This window comes from Natator depressus, chromosome 28, assembly GCF_965152275.1.
Source record: "Natator depressus isolate rNatDep1 chromosome 28, rNatDep2.hap1, whole genome shotgun sequence".
NCBI classification, from domain to species: Eukaryota; Metazoa; Chordata; order Testudines; family Cheloniidae; genus Natator; species Natator depressus.
The window spans coordinates 6,854,817-6,871,735 of record NC_134261.1 but is presented as its reverse complement, the minus strand read 5'-3'; the positions used below and the strand labels follow the sequence as shown (position 1 = coordinate 6,871,735).

The window sequence follows — 16,919 nt, the reverse complement described above, 5'->3', positions numbered from 1 at the left end:
GAACTGCTGGGTGCAAGCCCCGGGCCTGGTGTGCAGTGGGGTGACGCTGCCTGCCTGGACTTTTCAGGAGAAAAAGTCAGACATGACACCATGCCTGGTGCAGGAGATGCAGATGTGTTGCTTGATTGTTTTTCTCATTTTAAATGTACTTGATCCTAGCAGATCTTAAACATAAAAAAGAAGCTTACAAGAAGTGGAAGGTTGGACATATGACCAGGGAAGAGTATAAAAATATTGCTCGGGCATGTAGGAATGAAATCAGGAGGGCCAAATTGCACCTGAAGCTGCAGCTAGCAAGAGATGTCACGAGTAACAAGAAGGGTTTCTTCAGGTATGTTGGCAACAAGAAGAAAGCCAAGGAAAGCGTGGGCCCCTTACTGAATGAGGGAGGCAACCTAGTGACAGAGGATGTGGAAAAAGCTAATGTGCTCAGTGCTTTTTTTGCCTCTGTCTTCACGAACAAGGACAGCTCCCAGACTGCTGCCCTGGGCATCACAACATGGGGAGTAGATGGCCAGCCCTCAGTGGAGAAAGAGGTGGTTAGGGACTATTTAGAAAAGCTGGACGTGCACAAGTCCATGGGACCGGACGAGTTGCATCCGAGAGTGCTAAAGGAATTGGCGGCTGTGATTGCAGAGCCATTGGCCATTATCTTTGAAAACTCGTGGCGAACGGGGGAAGTCCCGGATGACTGGAAAAAGGCTAATGTAGTGCCAATCTTTAAAAAAGGGAAGAAGGAGGATCCTGGGAACTACAGGCCAGTCAGCCTCACCTCAGTCCCCGGAAAAATCATGGAGCAGGTCCTCAAGGAATCAATCCTGAAGCACTTACACGAGAGTAAAGTGATCAGGAACAGTCAGCATGGATTCACCAAGGGAAGGTCATGCCTGACTAATCTAATCGCCTTCTATGATGAGATTACTGATTCTGTGGATGAAGGGAAAGCAGTGGATGTATTGTTTCTTGACTTTAGCAAAGCTTTTGACACGGTCTCCCACAGTATTCTTGTCAGCAAGTTAAAGAAGTATGGGCTGGATGAATGGACTATAAGGTGGGTAGAAAGCTGGCTAGATTGTCGGGCTCAACGGGTAGTGATCAATGGCTCCATGTCTAGTTGGCAGCCGGTGTCAAGTGGAGTGCTCCAGGGGTCGGTCCTGGGGCCGGTTTTGTTCAATATCTTCATAAATGATCTGGAGGATGGTGTGGATTGCACTCTCAGCAAATTTGCGGATGATACTAAACTGGGAGGAGTGGTAGATACGTTGGAGGGCAGAGATAGGATACAGAGGGACCTAGACAAATTGGAGGATTGGGCCAAAAGAAACCTGATGAGGTTCAATAAGGATAAGTGCAGGGTCCTGCACTTAGGACGGAAGAACCCAATGCACCGCTACAGACTAGGGACCGAATGGCTAGGCAGCAGTTCTGCGAAAAAGGACCTAGGGGTTACAGTGGACGAGAAGCTGGATATGAGTCAACAGTGTGCCCTTGTTGCCAAGAAGGCCAATGGCATTTTGGGGTGTATAAGTAGGGGCATAGCGAGCAGATCGAGGGACGTGATCGTTCCCCTCTATTCGACATTGGTGAGGCCTCATCTGGAGTACTGTGTCCAGTTTTGGGCCCCACACTACAAGAAGGATGTGGATAAATTGGAGAGAGTCCAGCGAAGGGCAACAAAAATGATTAGGGGTCTGGAACACATGACTTACGAGGAGAGGCTGAGGGAACTGGGATTGTTTAGTCTGCAGAAGAGAAGAATGAGGGGGGATTTGATAGCTGCTTTCAACTACCTGAGAGGTGGTTCCAGAGAGGATGGTTCTAGACTATTCTCAGTGGTAGAAGATGACAGGACAAGGAGTAATGGTCTCAAGTTGCAGTGGGGGAGGTTTAGGTTGGATATTAGGAAAAACTTTTTCACTAGGAGGGTGGTGAAACACTGGAATGCGTTACCTAGGGAGGTGGTAGAATCTCCTTCCTTAGAAGTTTTTAAGGTCAGGCTTGACAAAGCCCTGGCTGGGATGATTTAATTGGGGATTGGTCCTGCTTTGAGCAGGGGGTTGGACTAGATGACCTCCTGAGGTCCCTTCCAACCCTGATATTCTATGATTCTATGATTCTATGATTTTGATGGCAAAAATATTTGAAACAGACAATGAAAAAAGGAAGAATGTGAAAATACCCAAGGGAGAGAGGGGGTTTCTAGAGCCGGGTTAGAGATGGAGATTTTCATGAAAAGGGGACAGGCCAAAGTAGGGAGCAAAGTGGGAAGTTTTTTGTGCAGTTCCATTTTAAACTCCCTCACATCCTGGAGTCCCTAATGCCCCACCTTACCCGCAACGTGTGACCTACAGCCTCCCCACTGGCAAAGCCAACTGTGACTCCTGAGACAGCCCCACTGGTCTGGCCCTTCTCCCCCCTGCAAAAACCGCAGATCCCCCAGTGCTCCCTCTCCTAGCTGGATCCTCTGGCAACCAGATGTCTCTGCAGAACCGCCGTGGTTACTCTCCTGGGTGTCTGTTCAGGGACAGCTACCGACTTCTCCTGAGAATGCAGCTGAGAAATGGCTCGCCCTTCCCTAGATTCTCTCCTGTGGGCTCTGAGAAGGAGGATGGAGCATGTATGATAAAGTCCATGCAACATTCCCCTTTCATCCCAACCCTGGGATGTCACCAGTTGCCACCTATCCCCTGGCAGCAGTGAGGGATGTTTCCCACTGTCCAGGAGACACCAGCCTTGGACCAAAGGCAGCTTGAGGCTTCTCCTCTCTCCCTTCTTGGAATCAAGTTCATGTTTTTTCCAAGAGTTAGAGCAGCCCGAACCCCCCGAGTCTGGATTAATGTCACAAGTTTGCAATCTCTCCCTGGAAGACAATTTCTTAATGAGTGGAGTTAAATGAGATGAGTGGAGTTAAATCAGTTCTCAGCCTGAGTCCTTTGCTCTTAATCCTGAGGATATTATCCCCCCGTGGGGCCATTTCCTGCCTCTCTTTCACACAGAAGGACAATTTTCTTTGCACAGACACAGGAACGTCAAGATCTTTCTCTGTCCCTTGTGCAAAGCAGGGTGTCAAATTCCAAGGAACCCTCCTCTTCTGCGATGGAAACAATGGAGAAGCAGGGGGCCCTGGGCACCTCCAGCCCTGGCCGGGAGATGTTCCCTCCCCGCTTTCTTTATGCTGCTGTTGTTATTTCATGGAGTGTCTGGGATGGGGAAAAGCTGAGTTCACTCCAGGTGGAGGGAAAAAAGGACGCTGAGAATCTCAGGGCCTCAGGGAAAACCCAACCCCTGCTACCGGGATCAGTGAGGTGCTGGGGATTTGAGCAGGAAAGGGACTGTGTGAATTGTCCAGGTGGGGAATGAATAACCATCGACAACTAGATCCACCTCATTAACCACCGACACAGGCTAATCGTGCTGCAGAGAGAAGGGAAACTGGGAGCGATTCTTTGCTGTCAGCCATGGAAACAGTGACCCGAGTGCACTGCAGTGAATGTGCTGGGGAAAGCTGGACTTTACAGGCAGGTGGAAATAGCAGATCCGAGAAACACCTGGAGCCCCCCCGCCCACTTCTTCCACCGGGGTGAGGTGTTGAGCGACTCACAGCGCCCCCCAGCGCCGTTCCCTTTCAGCAGGGGGTGGCAGCTCCAGCCAGTCAATGGAGGGGAGAGGGCCGAGTGTATCTCTGCACCCTGAGTCCAGGGCAGGCCCTCTCTCTCCCCCACATAGAGAAACTGGCCCTGCTGCAAAGTGACCCCTAAGAACCAGCAACCTCCAGGACAGAGGGTTTGGCCCTCAGAGCAGGGAATGTGTCCCCCATGCTGCCGTTAGGCCCCTGGAAGCTCTGGAAACAGGAGGGCTCTGAGTGTAACCCATCCCCAACAGCCCCCATGTGGGGATGTAGCTCAGTGGTAGAGCACATGCTTCGCATGTATGAGGCCCTGGGTTCGATCCCCAGCATCTCCAAGTTCTCTTTTCACCCTGCTGCTTTGCTCAGGCCCAGCAGGGCTGTGGCCCAGCAGTCTCCCTGCAGGAGTTTCAGTCCTGCTCAGTGCGGGGCAGGTGCCCATTGCACAGAAGGTCTGTGTGGGTTTCTGCTCCTAAGTCACCTTGATACTTTTAAGATTCCCCCCCAAGGGGCGGCTTGGGACAATGGCGGATGAGAAGGGGGAATCCTCCAGCCCTGGAGGGAAAGGTCCCCTCTGCCCAGACTGAGGGGCAAGGAGACGGAGGGGCAGTCAGTGCTCAGAGAGGAGAGAGGTCAGTGATTTACACCCACCAGGGGACACTGTCTTTTTGAGGCGAGTGCAGCTGGCTTGGGATGGTGCTGACGATGGATAGGAAACAGGCTGGAGTCAATGACAGATGGGACCACAGAAGGGGAAGGGGAAGGGCAGCTCCACCGAAGGTCCTGGGTGCTCAGATGCTCCAGGTGTAGGCACCCTGGCCTGTCCTAGAGAGAGAAAAGACAAAGAGGGGCCCAGCCCCCCGACAGTCATCCCATGGACAAGAATGTGGTTGGGACTGGGGTGAAGGTTCCCGCTGGACAAAGGGGAGCTGAAATCCCCCAGCGTCCTGGAATTTAAGCAATGCAAGCTTCAGACCCTGCATGGGTGGGGGCTGAGGGACACCCGCAGAAGGTTGGGCTGGACAAGGGAGGCAGATTTCTACAATTTTTGGTGGTTTCCAGAATGGGACCAAGTCCTGCCCCCCATTCCCCCCCCCCAACATCTGCCTTTAGTCTCTGGGAGGGAGTTTGGGTGTGGGAGGGAGAGGGAGAGGGGTTGGGCTCTGGGAGGGAGTTTGGGTGTGGGCTCTGGGTTGGGGTCGGGGGTTGGGGTGCAGGAGAGGGTGCATGTCGGGCTCTGGGAGGCAGTTTGGGTGCAGGTGTGGGGTCTTGGCTGGGGCAGGGCGTTGGGTGCAGGAATGGGTGGGGTGGCCAGGTTCTGGGAGGGAGTTCAGGTGTGGGCTCTGGGCTGGGGGAGGGGTTGGGGTGCAGGAGAGGGTGCAAGGTGCAGGCTCTGGGAGGGAGTTTAAGGTGCAGGGGGTGGGCTCTGGGCTGGGGGAGGGGGTTGGGGTGCAGGAGAGGGTGCAGGTCGGGCTCTGGGAGGGAGTTTAAGGTGCAGGGGGTGGGCTCTGGGCTGGGGAAGAGGGTTGGGGTGCGAGAGCAGGTGCGGGGGGAGGCCTGTGGGAGGAAGTTTGGGTGCGGGGTCTGGGTTGGGATCGGGGTTTGGGGTGCGGGGGGGGTGCAGGGTGCAGGCTCTGGGAGGAAGTTTGGGTGTGGGGTGTGGGCTCTGGGCTGGGGCATGGGGGTAGGGTGCAGGAGGGAGTGCAGGGGGCGGACTCTGGGAGGGAGTTTGGGTGCAGGGGGTTGGGGTGGGCCTTGAGGTGCGGGAGAGAGTGAGGGGTGCAGCTCTGACCTCGGGCATCTCCCAAAAGCGACCCACACCCCCCTCTGGCAGCAGCCCCTAGGTGGGGGGGTCTCTGCCCACCGCTGCCCGCAGACACCACCCCAGCAGCTCCATTCCCACAGATGGCCGAGTCGGCCCTCGGGGCGGTGGCAGCGTGTGGAGATCCCCCCACCCCCGGGGCTGCAGGGACGCGCCAGCCGCTTCGGAGACCGGCACGCCACGCGGAGCGAGGGTGGGCAGGAAGCCGCCTCAGCCCCCTTGTGCAGCCGGTGATGGCGGTGGGGGTCCCCGGGCCCTTTTAAATGGCCCGGGGGCGGCAGGCGGGGCTGGGGGAGACACCGGGCCCCGGACTTTGGTGGAGCCAGGCCCCCGTGCTCTTATGTCGCTGGAGCATGGGCACCCCGGGCCCAGAGAAGGCGCCGCCCCTGCGGTGGAGGAGCATGGGTGCTAATCCACGTGTCGGCGTGTTGGGTTTTGCAGGGCCAAATGAACGCAGCCTCTGCTCTGGGCTCGCCCAGGTTCAGGGCCTGACGTTGCTTTGCCCAGCGACGAATCTCGGAACAGGCCAGCCATGAAATGACGGCAGGACCTGAGGAGGAAAAGCCTCCGGGTTCGTCTGTGGGCCTTGACGCCGAACGGGAGCCGTAATTCGACTCGCTTTGTGGCTGCGGCCGGTAAAATATCAGGGCAAAGTCGTCCCAGTGACTGTGACACTGGGTTTGAGGAGGCTTTGGTCTTATGAAAATGTAACTAGCATGGTACTCTCGTGTTTTTAAAGGTGGCTTCCCCAAGCAATCCCAAGTTGTCCTTCCCACAGCTGGGTGATGGTGGGCAGCCGGGGATCTCCCCAGTCTGTGGGGGAATCTCTCTGGGCCCCACTGTCAGTTCTCCAGCCTTTCTCCCCCTAACCACGCACCCCCCTCCCCCACCCATTATCAATGCTTTACAGCGACCCCTCCCCCCCTTATGGGATACAGACTCTCGGAGACAGAGACTGCCTGGGGCTCCCCTCTGCATGGCCCCAATGGGGAAGGAAAGAGACTGACGGGGGAGGAAGAAGACAGGCCGAAGGAGTCAAATGGGGCTAGACGAGAATAGAGGAGATTTTCTTCCTGCTAAATTGGACTGGAGTCTCATTGCTGGAAAGCCACAGCTTGAGTGAGGTTTGAACCGGCAGCCTTTCAATTACCAGGCAAAGGTGGGAACCACAGAGACCGATCACGGCCGACTTCCCCACGCTGTCCAAGGAGCCCCTGCAGTGGTGCACGTGGTTAGTGCAAAGGGCAATATTGCTGGGGTTGTGAGTTCAAGCCTTCCCTGCAGCCCTGGTTTCTATCACCCCGTGGAGCTTCCCCAGCTTGCTTGTCCTCATTCACATGGGAAGTGCCATGAGAGGAAGGTCTAAAATGTGGACGTTGGTGCAAAGCTTGGGACCCCCCACCCATGCTGGCACTAGCTCCGGGTGGGTTGCTCAGGGGCAGGGAGAATTGATTTCTTTGCTGCAGAGAAAGCTGCCAGGACAGGTCTGTGGGCACCAGAGCTCCCCGCTTCTTCCCGCACATGCCAGGCTCCGTCACTGCTGGAGGAGGGTCCTATAAGCACCGAGCCCAAAGCTCTTCCAAGCCTTCTTAGCGCAGCGGGCAGCGCATCAGTCTCATAATCTGAAGGTCCTGAGTTCAAGCCTCAGAGAGGGCAACTCTTCTTGCTCCCTGCTTCAGATTTTCTAAAGGAAATCGTGGAAAAGGGACTAGAGCTGAGTGGTTTCTCGACACCTCCCCATCCATCTAACACACACCCAGAGACTTTTCTAAGGGGACGTCTACAGTACGAAATTAGTTCAAAATTATTTGATTCGAAATTTCGGGAGCTGTTTTAGACATTCAGGCTTCGGTGTCCCCACTAAAGCGCGTGAATTCGGCAGAGTGCATCCACAGTACCGAGGCGAGCATCGAACGTCGGAGCGGTGCACCGTGGGTCACCATCCCACAGTTCCCGCAGTCCCCGCCGCCCATAGGAATTCTGGGTGACGCTCCCAGTGCACGATGGGGCAAAACCATTCTTGCGGGTGTTTCTGGTGCGTGTCATCGGGAAGCTCTGGCGGACAATGGTTTCACGCCTTTTTGGCATGCAGACGCCATCCTGCTTTCAGCAGACGGCGCACCGCTTCCTCTCCTGCAACTATGAATCCGCCTCTCATTTCCTCTCCCCTTCCGATGTAATCTCTACTGTCTACTCTTTCTCGTCCTCATCGAACGCTTCCACCGCCAACTCTGCTCTCCGGCCCGTGCCACGCTTCCGCGCTTCTCTGGGTTGTCTGTCCTGGGCTCCCGCCTCCGTGAAAGCCACGGAAGACAACCATTTCCCGCCTTTGTTCAGCTACCACGAACCAAACAGCACTTCTTCCCCTGCCACTCTGCTCTCCTGCATTTCGCGCCCGTTTTCCAGGATTACCCGTGCAGGCGCCATGGAGCCCGCTCAGATCTCCGCTGCAGTTTTGACCGTTGTAAATACCTCGCGCATTATCCAGCAGTATGTGCAGTCCCTGCAAAACCGGGCGAGGAAGTGACGATGGTGCGATTACTGTACTGATGAGGACATGGACAAAGAGGGCACAGCATGTGGCAATTGGGAGATCATGGTGGCGCTGGGCCAGGTTCGTGCCGTGGCACGCCGATTCTGGGCCCAGGAAACAAGCACAGACTGCTGGGGCCGCATCGTGTTGCAGGTGTGGGATGATTCCCAGTGGCTGAGAAACTTTTGTATGCGTAAGGGCCACTTTCATGGAGCTTTGCGACTTGCTGTCCCCTGCCCTGAAGCGCAAAGACACCAAATGAGAGCCGCCCTCACAGTTGGGAAGCGAGTGGCCATAGCCCTGCGGAAGCTTGCAACGCCCGACAGCTACCGGTCAGTCGGGAATCAGTTTGGAGTGGGGAAATCTACTGGGGGGCTGCTGTGATCCAAGTAGCCAACGCAATCATTGACCAGCTGCTATCAAGGGTCGTGACTTTGGGAAATGTGCAGACCATTGTGGATGGCTTTAATGCGCTGGGGTTCCCTGACTGCGGCAGGGCGATAGACATAACGCATATCCCTCTCTTGGCCCCGGATCAGCGGGGCAGCCAGCACATAAACCGCAAGGGGTACTCTTCCATGGTGCTGCAAGCCCTGGTGGATCACAAGGGACGTGGCGAAAGGGATGCGGAAACAATCCAGTTGGGCCATTGCCCACAAGCTCACCCCCAAGCAGCTTGGACTCCTGATGACTGTGATGCTGAGACTCCATGGCCTCCGCATCCTCCACCCGCTCTGAAGGCAGGTTCCTTAGACCCCTGTTCATATTCCAGACCCCAGCCGGTGCAGCTTCCCTGCCCAACCACTCACCATCTGCCCCAGGAGAACCAGCTGGTGGGCTGCATCCACAGGCAGATAGTTTATACCGCTCCCCTCAGAGCAGCAGCCACAGCTGTGGCAGCTAATCCCCACATCTGGCTGCCGGGGATCCAGCTGGATTGTTTGTGCATCCCTTTCAAGACTTGCCCTCAACAACCTGGCAGCCCCCAGCTTTCTCGTTGCTCTGTGGTTGTTTGCTCTGTGAAAGGGGCCTCTAGGAATTGGTATTTCCAGATGCATTAAAGAATCATCATAAAGGGGAAGGAAAAGTTAATGCCTTAGAAAAGTCTCTGTGTGTGTGTTAGATGGATGGGAGGGTGTCTAGAAACCACTCTGCTCTCGTCTTTTTTCTCGGATTTCCAGTGGTAATCAAGGTAGGCCATTGCCAGCAGTTGACAAGAACATGTGAGAACAGTGGGGGCGGGAAATAAACATGAGGAAATAGTTTTGCTTTGTGTAATGACCCATCCACTCCCAGTCTCTAGTCAAGCCTAAGTTAACTGTATCCAGTTTGCAAATTAATTCCAATGATCACTACAAAAGGTTTCCCCCACCCCACCCGGCTCTCCTCCTGGTAATAGCTCACCTTACCTGATCACTCTCGTTACAGTATGTAGGGTAACGCCCATTGTTTCATGTTCTCTGTGTATAGGAGTCTCCCCACTGTGTTTTCCACTGCATGCATCCGATGAAGTGAGCTGTAGCTCACGAAAGCTTATGCTCCAATAAATTTGTTAGTCTCTAAGGTGCCACAAGTCCTCCTGGTCTTATTCATGGTGTTCTATCCCCATAGTGTGGCCCTTTGGTGTCAGTCCTTTTACATAAACAATGAGTTTTTTTCATAGAAACCATATTTTCCTCATACAGACACAGGAGCAGATTAATCTACAAAGGGAAGGTGATTCCCAGGCAGTTCCGGAGGGAGAAGGGAACGTTTTCAGCATCACTAAATGATTGTGTTGTACCTCACACACACACAGAGTGACAATAAACTCAATTAACTGAGCTACCAACACACTTCACAGGAATGAAATAAACAACTTTATGTTCAAGGAGTTTGGTGCATTTAAATAATATTAAAAATATGTTTTGGGCAACGCATGGAAAAGTCATTGTATTGTACAACCCCCTTGATATAGTTAATACACCACATAATATTTAACGAAGTTAAGAACGATGTGCTTATAAATTAACGTGTTGTGCCATTTACACACGCACAAGACATAGAAAAAACTGAATTATTTGAGCTTCCAACATTTCCACTTTCTCACAGCATGTTAGACCCCCTGCTTTAAATGAAATATGTCTAAAGCCCAGATGTATGAAAGAATTGTCTACTTCTGTATTTCTTAGCTTTTATCTCAAAAGGTAACAGCCTCATAATCTCCCCCAAACACCCTGGGACCTCCCCAAATTATTAAAATGCCCCTGTCCTCAGCAAGGCCACGACAGTGACCCACAGCTAGCGTGTCTAGGCCAAGCTGTTCTGAAGGAGGCAACTCAAAGATTTTCTCTCTGCTTCCCTTGGCAAGGTCTGACTGGGAAAACAAAATCCCCCAACTGGAAAGTTTTCTGCTGAGAAACCAATACTAGTCTGTTTGGGGACTTTGATTTGAATGGATTATTATTATTCTCTTCTGATCTCTGAATTATTTCAGTTCAGTCTTTGTCCTCCAGAAGTGTTGCCAGATGTTGAGTTGTGGGGGAGAGAGGCCAAGTCATGACGTCTCTTCCCCTCTTTCATATTTTCTTCCAACTTGCTAGGAAGTTCCTCTGCAACGTTGTGAGTCAAGCAGTGTCCATTGTCTCCGGGCTGTCTCGGAGGAGTCTGCATTGTACACGGTTCCTGGGAGCGTCCTTGGGAGCGTGGATACCTTTACTGGGCCAGCAGCGAGTCTGGCTTCTCCAGCGTCACACCGGAAAGGCTGGCGGTGGCCATTTCCCAGCCTCATCACATATTTCAGTAACGCACCCAGAGCAAAACTCCACCACTTCCCAGACACGGCTAGCACACACCATCCACCCAGGTATTAGCCTTCAACAGATCACGACTTTTACAATGATAGCTCGCCAGGCCGACTCTGTACAAATCCTACCTTAATTCTATGAGAGTGGTGACTATGGGGCTTCCAGGGTGCTGCTTTGAGCACAGCCTGCCACCCCTGGGCTGACACTGCAATGGAGACGTCCCCGTAGAGTCCCTCTCTCCCAGGATAAAGATGGCAGCAGGGCTGGCCTGGGTCACCTGACGTGGGCTCCTGGAGCTCAAGCCGTGGGGCCCAAAAGTGGGGTGCAGATACTGGTGTTCCTGCTGAAGTCTGGATTCGGAAACCCTCCCCCCTCGTGGGGCCTCAGAGGTTGGGCTCAAGCCCATCTGTCTCCACTGCCATTTTATAGCCCTGCAGCCCCAGCCCCAGAAGCCTGAGTCAGCTGCCCCGGGCTCTGAGACAGGTGCCCTGGGTGTTTTAATCGCTGTGCAGACATAACGTTAGGATACGTCTACAGTGCAATGAATCACCCACGGCTGGCCCGTGTCACATTAATCAGGGTCATGCGGCTTGGGCTGTAAAGTTGCAGTGTACAAATACAAAGAAACAAGAGCAAAAACCGGTTGCCTTTATAGCTAGATAGCTACAGAGACATGGCAAATAGCAACAAGAATCAGCGTAGAGCTGGATCTAAAAAAACGAAAGATTAATCTTTGCTTTACAAATAATAACTACTGATAAATGGGAATATAAAAAAGGACCTCTTATTCCTTATAATTTGATGGTTCTTGGAACTTCCAGGCATATTGGCTAGAATTTGAGAGACACAGATTGTCAGAAAAACGTAACACGCTGAGTGCTCCACCTGAAACAACAGCAAATACTGTTGCCTAGATAGATAGATACATTGCAAAGAGCAACAAGAATCAATGTGGAGCTGAATCTGCAAAACGGAGCGATTAATCTTGAAATACAAAGAATAATGTATTAATTATTATTAATAATAATTATTATTAATTATGTGATAAAGGTCCATGAATTCCTTCATACTTTTATCATCCTCAGGATGTTGCTGTGAATTCAGAGACATGATTGTTTTCTGGAGCAGCCGTTGCAGTTTCAAAAGGAAATGCAGGCAGAAAACGAAGCAGGGAGGGTTGTGATGGGGCGCATGAAAGCAGAGGAGGCTTGTTCCTCTTGAGTTTTCTTTCCGTTGCTCTCGTGATCCTGATGGAGGAAGCGGAAGCTTAATTTGAGTTTGTCCCCACTCCCCTCCTTCTGTCGGCGGAGTGTGTCTTCACCAGGAGTGCTTCCACCGAATGAAGAGGGGCAGCGCGGGGAGGCTGGGAAACGGGGCTCTTCACTCCGCGCAGCTGCCCCCTGGGCTCTTGACTCCCCACCTCCTCCCTGGAGTGGGAGCCGGCCACCTGGGCTTCTTGCCTGCCTGCTCCCAGCCAGGAGTGGGGGCGGGGGCCAAGTGCCCAGGCTTCTCGGCTCCCTGCGCTGGGACCCGGGAGCTTTGGTGCAGCAGCCCCGCGAGGAGCCAGGCAGGTGCAGCCCCGCTGGGATCAGGGAGCAGAGGGCAGCCAGGAAGGGAGCCAGCCGGAAGCCATGAAATAGGCAAGACAGCCAGCAGCCCCTGGGAATAAGGCAGTGTCTACACAGACACTGTGCTGTCCTAACGACCCCAACGTAATCCCCGTGCCTCTTGAGGAGCTGGAGTTACTATGTGGGTGTAGCCGGGCACTTCCCTAGATGGGACAAGGCTGCAGTGTGCACCGTGAGGTAATTAGGACAACCTAAAATGCTGTCGATGGGCCTAACTGTGTAGTGTAGCCCAGGTTTTATTCTCCTGGTGATGGGTTATGTGCTGGGTGCCTTGTTTCCTTTGCTTAGGAGTGCTTGTTCTCACCCCTATCTCCTTGCTTTCCATTCCAGTTCAGGGAAGGAGAGAATAACCAAGTCTTCAGGTATGAAAAGGCAAAACATTTCTAGATGACCCTTCACAGTCAGTGAAACCTGTGGTGGGAAACATGCCCTTGATTTTACTGCTTTTTGGTTTCTTGTCTTCTGGTTGCTCCCGAGGAGCTGGCAGGGAAATGTCCATGGAGGAGTGGAGTGGATGTGAGGTTTCTTGCTTCCGAGATTTGCCTGCGTTTTGGCCTCATTGTGAGAAGGGCAAATTGGATGAGACATTGCAGCTTTTCTGATGCCTGTCTGAGTTTGGAAAGTAAGTTCTTTGTTGTCCTGTTCTTCAAAGGGGAACTGAGGGAGCGGATATACACTGGCAGCTGAGAAAGCCTTAGGAGGGGACATCCAAAGCTGGGCACAACTGGTTTCTGTCGTGGATTGTAGTGTAGTGTGGTGGTTATCATGTTTGCTTCACACGCAAAATATCCCTGGCTTAAAACTAGGCAGAAACAGTGCCTTTTCCCCCGACTGATCAGTTTTGGTCTTCCTCCATTCCAAGCCCTTTGCTGAAATACACCCGTATTTCCCACACTTTTTGTTCGTTATTCTATCCTTTTACGATATTTTAGGGTTGTAATTTAATTGCCACACAATTTTGCTCATGAATTGAAGTTTAACACAACATTTGACAGCCTTTTCCCATGCCCTCCTTTCTGTCACTTACAGGAGTTTACTTATGGGAATATTCACTGATTTATTGCAAAGAGCATTTCAAAGGAAAGGTCAGAATCATTTACCTTGGATTCACTTTCCTTACTTCTTTCTAATTCTTTCTCTCACATAGATGGGGAAATCTGTGTTGGAGCAATTTAGCTTACCACTCTCTCTTTCTAGACGGAAGCTGACACAATTTAAAACTTCCCAATTTGCAAATATCTATGTGAAAATCTTTCCTAAACCAATGCAGAGATCCTGGGCAGGGCGAGGGGTGAGGCAGATTAATAATTGTCTATTCTTTATTCTGGTGCTTGCTAATTGGCCATTTGGAATTTTAATACGTGATGGCATTACAGCCCAAAGATAATCTCAACATGTGGAGAAGAAACGGTTACGCGGGCTAAGAAATAGTTTCTTGGTGTCACACCAAAAGTGATGCATTCGAGAGTGAAAGAAGAACTAATTAATGTCTTATGAGCATTTGCTATGTAGTTGTGGCCATGCAGGTCCCAGAAAAGCTTGTCTTTGTCCCCAACAGAAGCTGGCCCAGTGAAAGATATTATCTCACCCACCTGCGCGTTTGCTCGCCACACTACCTGAGAAAAGCGGAAATAGCCTCAAAGCAGAGAAAATGGAACAAAGAAGATTAATTCCTCGCTGAAAAATGGGCCCCTTTGTCAGCTAGAGCCAATCTCAGACGATTCTGGGACCTCTTGTGGCTATTGCTGGTTTTGAAAAAAGCCAGGTGTTATTTAGACAATATCACTTCCAGTGTATCCACTGAAGCAGATTTATGCTTCACGATTGCTGTGTATCCAAAGAGATTCATTCAATTCGGCACACAAGTGAATAGAGATGGGCAGCTGGAGTCAGCCAGTTCTCCCCCATCTCAAAGTCTTTGGTTTTTAAAAAGGCCCCTTTTGGTGTTTATATGGGACAGGGCAGAAAATGGCCAGATAATAAGCTATTGGGGTGAAAGTTCAGAGTTTTTTTTAATTTGCAGTGAAGACTGAATGGAGAATTGTGTCGAGAAGTTTCTTTCCCTGACTGAGGATGGAACCAAGGCAGCATCAAGGAGAGTCCTAACCAGTAGACCAAGGGTACTCAACAGGTGTACCACGGGCCAACTCTAGACAGCCAGAAATTTTTAATGGACCCTGAAATCTTTTTATTTACTTATTATTATGATTTTTTAAAATGATTTTCTCTGGAGTCTGGACCTTGATTATATCTTGACCGAGAAATTTGGACCTTGACAAAAAATAGTTGACTACCCCTGCAGTAGACCATAAGGGGGGGCAATGTAGGGTTTTTTGGTTCAGCTCCTCTATGCTTTCTAAGGCTACTTTCTCTCCAGTTTAGGAAATGGTCCATTCCCCATTTCAGAAGGGACAAGAACAGAGAGTGAAGGAACCCCTGTGCTCATAACCCGAGCTCAAGCAAAAGCTTTGAAACAAGCTCAAATTATGCTTTAGGTTCCTCCATCAGAATCCCAAGAGCAACACAAAAGAGGAACAATCCTCCTCTGCTTTCATTTACCCCACCGCATCCCCCTCCGCTTCTTCTTCCGCCTACCTAGTGGCTTGTCCAGGAAAACCACTCCGCTGATTATAATTTTGGCATAGAAAGCCAGGGAGGGGATTTGCTTCCACTTGACGTGACCTGTAGCTCACAAAAGCTTATGCTCAAATAAATTGGTTAGACTTAAAATCATAGAAGATCAGGGTTGGAAGGGACCTCAGGAGGTCATCTAGTCCAACCCCCTGCTCAAAGCAGGACCAACCCCAACTAAATCATCCCAGCCAGGGTTTTGTCAAGTCCCCTGCCCTCTGACTTGTCCTTTCACAGAATCACAGAGTTGGAAGGGACCTCAGGAAATCATCTAGTCCAATCCACTGCTCAAGGCAGGACCAATCCCCAATTTTTGCCCCAGATCCCTAAATGGCTCCCTCAAGGATTGAACTCACAAAGAACTGTTCGAAATGGGCACCCTGATTACCACTACAAAAAGTGATTCTTCCTCCTGCTGATAATAGCCCATGACATGCTAACAAAGAAACAGCCGTGATTTAAAATCTCCACTCAGAAATGGTGAACAGCAGCAGAACCCAAAGTAACTGAAGGAAGGGCAGATGATCAGTTAGTTCATTGTTTCAGTCAATATTGTCTCAGATGTTCTGGGGAGAGAATTCCACGGTAAGTGACTTTGCATTTTTGCAGGACATCAGACCCCCTGGGGAGAAGCTCCTCAAAGAAAATGTGGCCCTAGGAGTGTCAGAGAAGGGAATCACTGTTTGCCTTACAAGGTGGGTGAGGGAAACCTGCAGGGACTTAGATTCCTCCAGAGTCTGATGAAACCATTGGTGGGGAAAGTCCGGGGAAGCGGAGGAGAAGAAGGAGAGGTAAAAAGGGCTTGTAGCTCTTGTGCAATCCCCATGCTCCCAGCAGAAGGGTCCAGGGGGTTCAGCACTTTGGCTGCTTGTTGAGGACACAGAATTCAGAAGATGGCAAAGCTCAGAGCCCCGTTACATGGAGTCAGAATGCAATCAGGTCACAAGGAGGGGGAGCAAAGTCCCTCCCTTGCTCTCTATGCCAAAGTTCCTATCAGCTCAATGTCCTTCCCAGAAGAAGGCCCAGGTCGGCTGCTGAGAGGGTTGCAATGGGGTCAATGAAGGCAGAGGAGGATTGTTCCTCCTGGGTTTTCTCTGTGTTGCTCTGTGATCCTAGTGGAGGAAGCTGACGCATCATTTGAGTTTGTTTCAGTGGCTTGGGTTGGGCTCAGGTTGTGACCCTGAGCACAGGGGTTCCTGCCCGCTCTGCTCTTAGGTGCTCAGGGAATGGACAAAGGAGCAGCTTCAGAAATTAGACAGAAAATAGCCTAAGGAAGTGCAGCACAGCTGAGAAGAACAAGAGCCTCATCCTCTCCCTGGTGGTCTAGTGGTTAGGATTTGGCGCTCTCACAGCCACGGCCTGGGTTCAATTCCCAGTCAGGGAAAAGTCACTTTACAGCAAAACACCTTAATTTATCCTTCACTTGCAATTTTAACAAATTGACGCTTTTTCCCTGACTCCCCCATCTTCTATGTGATCTTGGCAAGGGCTTTGGAGACCATATCAAAATCAAAGCTTCCCACTGACTAGGAGCAGAACGTGGACATGTTTCCACTGTGCACCTCGATGTCCACAAATAGGTGCAAATTCTTGTTCCCCCTTGCTAGCTAGCCTAACCAATGTTATAACAACAGTAATAGACACTCAGGTTGACCCAAGATGTCAGTTTTCTTGCTAAAACAAAACCAAAAAATCATTTTGGGTCAACCAAATTATTGCAGCAAATAAAATATTCACGCAAAAAACTTTCATCCCGCTCTATATACCAGTCTTTGGAAGTAACCATCTCGGCAAAACTGACCATTAGCCTCTTCCATTCCTGAGGTCTAGCTCCTGTCGTGTTCTAAGCATAGATGATTGGCCTTTCACCTGTTGGCCACTGGTTACTACCTTG

At 51.3% G+C, this 16,919-nt stretch overlaps 3 non-coding genes across 3 annotated transcripts; all 3 read left to right on the top strand.

Annotated features, from left to right (window-relative positions):
* Positions 1 to 3,891: 3,891 nt before the first annotated feature.
* TRNAA-CGC (transfer RNA alanine (anticodon CGC)) lies at positions 3,892 to 3,963 on the top strand. Its single transcript has one exon. It is a non-coding gene; the product is annotated as a tRNA-Ala (tRNA).
* A 3,067-nt stretch (positions 3,964 to 7,030) lies between these two features.
* TRNAM-CAU (transfer RNA methionine (anticodon CAU)) lies at positions 7,031 to 7,103 on the top strand. The gene has a single exon. It is a non-coding gene; the product is annotated as a tRNA-Met (tRNA).
* A 9,234-nt stretch (positions 7,104 to 16,337) lies between these two features.
* On the top strand, positions 16,338 to 16,409 carry TRNAE-CUC (transfer RNA glutamic acid (anticodon CUC)). Its single transcript has one exon. It is a non-coding gene; the product is annotated as a tRNA-Glu (tRNA).
* The last annotated feature ends 510 nt before the right edge of the window (positions 16,410 to 16,919 follow it).